We start from the raw sequence: 7,409 nt of genomic DNA, 5'->3' as shown, positions 1-7,409 counted from the left end.
TGCTTGTCCTTGAACTTGTAAGTTGATCCTGCGCTGGTTTTTGCTTTTTACTCCCCGTTTAGCTGATAAGTCGCGCTCGTAATATTTGAAAATACAGTTCGTGTAATGGAAAGTCTCACAGAAAGCTGAAGCTTGGTGTACAGAAACGTTCGAATTTTGTCGCGGCAAGAGTTTCGATGTACTTTGTTATGTACAGATATCAGTGACGCCACGCTGACCACGTTCCACAGCTCAACTGTCAATCGCCTTTAACTTATGTTCTTGCAGCTCTCGAGCAAGAGCTATTGCCTGCTGGCGCGGAGGAGGGGGGGGGGGGCATCGCACATTAGAAGGTGGAGGAGTGCCACTTGAGCAAGGCAAACAAGAAGACCTGAATAAATATAGCGAAATAATTAAAGAGCACTGCAGAATCTGCATTGGAGTAATACGAAAGTACGGATGCTGCTGTTGGTAGATTCTGGTTGCTTCTAGTTGCTTAACACACTTCTTGTTTGCACATTTTGGTCTTTGGTAATTTCAAATTGTGCGCCAATCCCTTCCTATGCCCTTTTTCAGCTCTACTTCCGGTTGCGTGACGTCACATCATCTACCTCACAATAATTCACTTTTTGTTTACCCATTTTAGACTGGTACTTTTAAATTGCGCGCAATCCCTTCCTATGCCCTTTTTTTCGGCTCTACTTCCGGTTGCGTGACGTCACATCCTTCACGTCAGTTCAAAACTGCGGCAAGCATGTCAGAGTCGGGTCGAATGCCATGCGGCTGACGAGGTGGCCCACGATCTTGATTTCTTTCTTGGCGAAATTACACTTTCTTTCATCACCTCAGGACTTTCTGGCTGGGGTGATGAACGTCGCGGATAATCAGGGAATGAACGGTGGTTAGAGCCGGAGAAGCGAGGAGGGTAGTCTGTTTCAAATGAGTCGTAGTCGCGGCGTTCATTTTTGAGCATCCGACGACAGCGACGGGAAATATGGCCTCAGTACCCGCAGTAATAACAAACAGGACAAGCTGGGCGCCAGGTGGAGTAATATGTCGGCGCCGCGGCAGGTGGTGCCCATGCGGCGACATTGGCAGTGGTAGGCGCCGGTGGCGTAGGCGCTCCAAATGCAGGCGGCAAGGACGTGACCTGGGCGTATACGTTGGCACAAGACAGGTGGTAGGAGCGGCCGGTGTGGGGGGGAAGAAGTCATACAGGCCAGCTTTTCTTTGACAGTGCTACGCAGGCCAGCATTAGAAGGATGTGCCTTAGATGCATTGCGGCACAAATTGCCTTGAGCCGAGAGTTCTTCACGAATTAATCCGCGCCAAGCGCACGGAGGTCAGAGTCGGCAGTGGAACCAAAGGAAGTGGGATCAGGCTGCAGGCGTATTTACTGTAGCTCGTCCAGGCGTTGACAAGTCGATATGATGGCGTCTATGGTGGTTGGGTACTGCACGGCCAAGGCGTTAAAGGCGAGTGGCCCAATACCTTTAAGGACGTGCCGAACCCGATCGGCCTCTGGCATGTTGTCACTTATGCACCGACAAAGTGCGAAAATGTCCCCTATATAAGAAGTATAAGTCTCATTTCACCGCTGATGTCGGGCATCTAGTTTCTTCTTGGTGGATTCCGTGCGAACAGTAGGAGCGCAGAAAATCTGACGTAACTTTTGTTAGAAGGTAGCCCAGTCCGGAATCGTCGATTCATGATTTAGGAGCCACGTTTTGGCCACAACCGTCAAGTGAAAGGACGCATTAATTAGTTTAAGAGAATCGTTCCACTGGTTGAAAGCACTGACCCGGTCGTAGCTGTCGAGATAGTCATCAGCGTCCTCGCCGCGGAGACCGGCGAACATCTGCCGGTCGCGCTGACGGCTGCTCACAGTCCAAGTGGCAAAGGGAGCTGGGGTGGAGTTGGAAGAACCCAGAACAGCGGAGTGGCCCTCTTGGGTTATGACGATGGTGGTCGAGGTCAAACGGCGGCCAGAACGGAGCTCTAGGTAGATGCAGGTGATGAAGCAGCGGAGATATCAAGCCGCACCTTCACCACGTGTAAGGTCGGGCTGGGTGGATCAGGTTTTATTGCAGACCTGAAGCCCCGGTCGCACACTGTAGGGAACCACACTCCACGATGAAGATGGGTATCTAGAGCAGGATGAAGACGAAGCAGCACGTTTATCCGTGTGAAGGATGAAGCGCCAAACAGTGCTCACAATATCAACATGCTCAGCTGCACTATTGGACGCATAAATATTGATAAGTCTCCATGGCTTCCTGTGGAGCAAAAAATAACAGCTTATTAGCCGCCCTTCAGAGTCTAGATAGTAAGACAACGCAGAATAAGGGAGAGCTATTTGCAAAAACAAGAAACAAGCCGCCGAAAAACCAACAGCATGCGTCACAATAACATTGTAATCAGACAAAAATGGTCCTAGTACCCTCTCTGTATACTGCTCACTCTCAATCTTCGTTTCCTGGACGGCGACAAAATCAAGCCGCATGCTGCTGAAAAGTCGGCGAAGTTGCACCTGCTTCTGATGAGACTTAAGGCCCAGCAGATTCACCGTTGCAAACACTTTCTCCTCAGGGGTCGCCATGGTGACCACACAAGTGCTAACTAGACTTGCATTTTTCTCTTCGGAGACGGCGACGTCGCCTCCGGACCTCCACCATGACTGCGAGAACGCGAACGTTGGCACTTTCCCTTGTGTTTCGACGTGTGCCGGCGGCGGTGATACTGCGCGCTCACCGGATCCCCATCTTCACTTGAGTCAGATCCGCAATGTGCCTGGCGCTTATGAAGATGCTCTTCTACAGGAGGGACGGCCTCAGTTGCAGGTAGAGTGGCCTGACCTGCACGCTTTTCCTCAGCATTGACCTCAGGGGCTGGAGTAACCGGGGCGGCATCTTTGGTAGGATTAGAGCAGGTGGCAGGCTCCCTACCATGTGCCGGATTTTTTTTTTTTTTTGCTAGTTCTACTGGGGCTCCGCGGAGCCTCAGCGCTGATGAGATGTCAAGCATGGGGACGCCAATGGACCCTCCGGTAGTCGCTGTCACTTAAGTACAACGGCAGGCTGCGGTAGCGAGCCGTTACCTGGAGCTTGCACTTGGCCACAAAGCAATCTGGACAATACTTCGAATACGCGACGGGCAGCTACCCGAGCTAAACGATACACATCAGGCTATGGATGTGCAACAGGAAGTCGTCACTAACGCTTCGCAACGGACATCCCGGCTGGTCAAACTACCTGAGCCACCAGTAAACGCACCGCCGGCAAAGGAGATAAGGGCCGCCCCTGATAAGCTAGCCTATGCTTATCCATCACCAGCCTTGCAGCAATCCTTCAAAGTGCATATCAGACCAACAGTGCAGTTTGATATCGCAAAGATACCCACCAGAGCTATACAGAGAGTGATGGGCGCAGCTCTTCGTACCACAGGTTACCAGGGGTTTGTAAGCCACTTGGCAATACTGGCACAATACATTTAGCCACACTTGGGGATGCACAAAAAATGAGCAGAGTAACACAGATTCTAATCACAGCAGAGGAGTATCTTCCTGTCCAGACGTATTTTGCGTCTGGGCCAAACACTCAGCGATGTGTCGTCTATGACCTAGACCTACAAGATTCCCCGGAGACGGTGGCCAGAGAACTGATATCAGGAGCACATTCAATGTTAGCCGCACGTCGTATGGGGAACAGAGGCACTTTTTTGATCACATTACAGGGACCAGATACCCTTCCGGACAGATTTTACTACAACGGCCGCATAGTGCGACCCAAAACGTACAAACCTAGACCGGTGCACTCCTACAGGCGCTACAGATAAGGTCATATGCAGAAATGTTTTCCATATGGAGTTAACCCTGAATACATTACTGAATCGGGAGAGGTGAAGTTCAAATGCAGCCTATGCAAATCTGATGATCACGATATCACTTCCTGTCAGTGTCCAACAAAAATGCGAAAGCTCGAGTTAGCAAGGGCTGGACGACGGAAGCAATGGGCACTGTTAGTGATTAAAAACAGATTTGCAGCTCTGGCCGAAGAGCTGTTTCATGATCCTCCTGAAGAAGAGCCTGTTTCGGTGATTGCACAGAACAGTGCATCTTTTGCTTCTACGCTGAAGAATGGACGACGCACAAAACGGGGCACGGTGGCATTCACTGCTGATGAATTTCCGGAACTTGAAGACTGCGCAAGCCAGCAGGATGCAATAGAAAAAGAAATTGCGACGCTTTCCGCACAAATTGCACAGCTGCGACAAAAGAAAGCGCGTATAGCCCAACGCCGAAAGGAGAGTTCAGAAAAACAGAAAGAAACGCTTGCAGGCAGTATGACAGCAAGGTTAGTGGATGCTCCGAATTGTAAACCTGCCGCTAACACACCAATATGAGAGGCTTTACTGGACACACTACGCAACTGACACACCTCCTTCAGAGCAGCTTACATCATGGATAGAAGTAGCCGAAACAAGTGGCAACAGATTACACAATGAAACTGCAAAGGGCTCTCTAATAAAGTTGGGGAAATCAAGACAAAATTATTGTACGGCAAGTGGCATTCTGGGCGTTCTTGATACAGAAACAGAATAGGTTATATTCAATAACAGGATATATAGGGTACCAGTGTCCTTCTATCCCTGATAAACGAGCAAGAGCAGAGGCTGAAACGCCAGGAAAAGCTGCCGTCTATATGGGGTGGCGCTGCGATCGCCGAAGTGAACGGACGCGTTCACGTCGGCTCCGTCATTTATGAATAATTTCGCAGTGCTAATTTGCGCGAATCGAAGTTTTCTCTATCTCGATGTGTTCGTGAAGTTGAAAAGCACCGACGGATATTGAAAGTTCCCAAAGGTACGCCTTTTCTCCGATTTACCGGACAGTTTTCATCACCGCCGTGCGTGAGCGATAGGCCTCGTCGCTGTCGCGGCTGCCGCGGCTAGCCGCCTCGGCGGCAGCCACTCAGCCCCGAGATGGAGGAAATGTCCGTTCTGGCAACGATCTCCGACTCTCCAATGACCGTTCAAGTTCAAGGCGAAGAAATTTCACCAGAGGAATTCCACCGCGGCCATGGATGGACGCTCGCGGGGGAACGCATGTCAAGACTCCGTCAACGAGACCTCGACGCGAAGATCGCCGTTACCGACAACCAAGTAAGCAAGAAAGCGAAAGGAAATAAGAACTTTAGAGCCTCGGCCATCAAGGCAGCGAGAATGCCAGCCATGCCGCTGGAGGAAAACAAGATCGTAATCAGACCGCGAGGGGGACTCGATATCACCAAGATCGGCCCTACGACCGTCGCTGCGGCCATTCTCGCAGCGGCCAAGATCACGAACGAAGAGAACGCATCGGACACGATCTGCCTGAACGCGCAACAAAATATAATGGTAATCAGCACGCCCAAGGAAGAAAACGCCGTCCGCTACGCAAGAATTCAAGCTATATACATTCAAGACAAGACCTTCGAAGTCAGCTCGTACCTCACGGCGCCGTACGACACCGTGAAGGGCATCATCCGAGGCATCCCTGTCGACGAGAAAGCCGAAGATCTCGACAGCAACATTGTAAACGACAGAAACCCACTCGCAACACGACCACGATCATAGTAGCCTTAAGAGGACCCAAGGTACCGAACTTTGTCCGATATGGTGTCACGCTCATACCGTGCCACCTGTACAGAAAGCAAATTGACGTCTGCCACCAGTGTGGTCGGGTCGGGCATCGCAAGGACGTGTGCCCGACGCCAACCAACCGGATCTGCAGGGGCTGCGGCCAAGCGAACCCAAAAGATGACCACAAATGTACACCAAAATGCAAACTTTGCGGCGGCGCTCACCCGACCGCCGACAGAGAATGTAAAGCCAGATACAAGGTTCCCTACGTCGTTCGCAAGCGTCAGTGGGAGCGCCGAAAGGTCAGCCATCAGCTGCCGTCGTAGAGCGATTTCCCACCACTTGACAAGCCAGCTGCCCATAAGTCAAGAACGCCATCGAGAGACCGCGCGCAGTCGAGAAATAGCAGCTGCAGGAGCCAGAGCAGAGACGCGCAAAAAACGAAAACCCAAGGATCACTGTCGCGTGAGAGTCGGTTGGGGCAACGCCGCACAAGGTATCATGAAGACAAATCCGAGCTACAATGCCAAGACAGAAGACAACGCTTCAACCAAGGAACGAGAGATCAACGAGGCCCTAAAAAAGGAGAACGCGACCCTGCGAGCCACCATCAACAACCTCACCAAGGAAATCGCGGAGATCCGCAACGCCCTCCGCAACGTCGAACAGCAAAGATCCAGCCCGAGCGGCAACAACAAGGCCGAAGCAACTACGGCCGACGCAGACAAGAAGCCGGCAACGAAGAAGAGGGCCGTCGAATCGCGCAAGACCAAGAACAACATCAGCAACTGCAGCACCGACAGCAGCAACAACAACGTTGAGGCAAACTCAACAGCCTCGAGGATATGATCAAATCGATGAAGCAAGCCATCGAAGCCTTCCATACGGAGAACGTCAATAGACTCAACAATCTGGAAAGAAGCGTGCAACTAATACTAAGCAACCCAACGTTCGCGCCAGTACAGCATCAAGTCAACCAAGCGCAGCAACACGGAGAATTCCGAATCGGACAATCATGGCCTCCAACTCCACAGGCATAACAGTGTGGCAGTGGAACTGCTGCGGCTTCGTCAAGAAGGCAGTCGTCCAGCAGTACATCGAGCACGCGGCTCGCAAGCCCGACGTGCTCCTCCTCCAAGAAACACTAACGGACAAGCCGTCCCTACCCGGCTACAGGGTGCACGCGGGCCCGCCCGACGGCAGAGGCCTGTGCACCCTGGTCAGGAAGGGACTCACCTTCGTCGAACACCGGCTAAGCAATGTCAGGATTGAACACACGCTCACCGAACTCATACCGACCAAGCAAAGAAAAACAGCATCTTCATTTTGAACATCTACAGTAACCCATCGCGGAGACTCCAGAGGTTTAAAGCCATTCTTAACAAGGCAAGCACGACGGCCGGCCAGAGCACGCTGATCGCATGCGGCGACTTTAATGCGATGGATCCGGCGTGGGGCTACGTCAAAAGTAATGCGAAAGGCAGAAACCTATCCCAAGACGCGGCGGAACTCGACTATACCCTCATAACCGACCCAGCTTACCCAACGAGAATGGGCAACTCCGTGTCCCGAGATACCAGCCCCGACCTCACGTTCGTCAAGAACAACGAACCGATCACGATCACGTGGAGGAACACGGGGGTGGACCTCGGTAGCGACCACATGATATTGGAAATCGTCATACCGGAACAGAGCAGTACCAAAGTCAGGAAACATACGTGGATCGATTGGTCTGCTTTCAGAGATAACAGAAATCAGGAAGCGGAAGAGACCGAGATCGACGACATCGACGCGTGGACCAACAAGATCCT

The 7,409-nt window shown here is 51.7% G+C and overlaps 1 pseudogene; it reads left to right on the top strand.

The window, feature by feature from the left end:
- Positions 1–5,001: 5,001 nt before the first annotated feature.
- On the top strand, positions 5,002–6,745 carry LOC146187333 (uncharacterized; annotated as a pseudogene).
- The last annotated feature ends 664 nt before the right edge of the window (positions 6,746–7,409 follow it).

The sequence above is a fragment of the Amblyomma maculatum genome, chromosome 6, assembly GCF_055883805.1.
Source record: "Amblyomma maculatum isolate TAMU_Amacu chromosome 6, ASM5588380v1, whole genome shotgun sequence".
Lineage (NCBI taxonomy): Eukaryota > Metazoa > Arthropoda > Arachnida > Ixodida > Ixodidae > Amblyomma > Amblyomma maculatum.
Note: the sequence above shows the minus strand (reverse complement) of the source record. Positions and strands in the feature narration are given on the sequence as shown.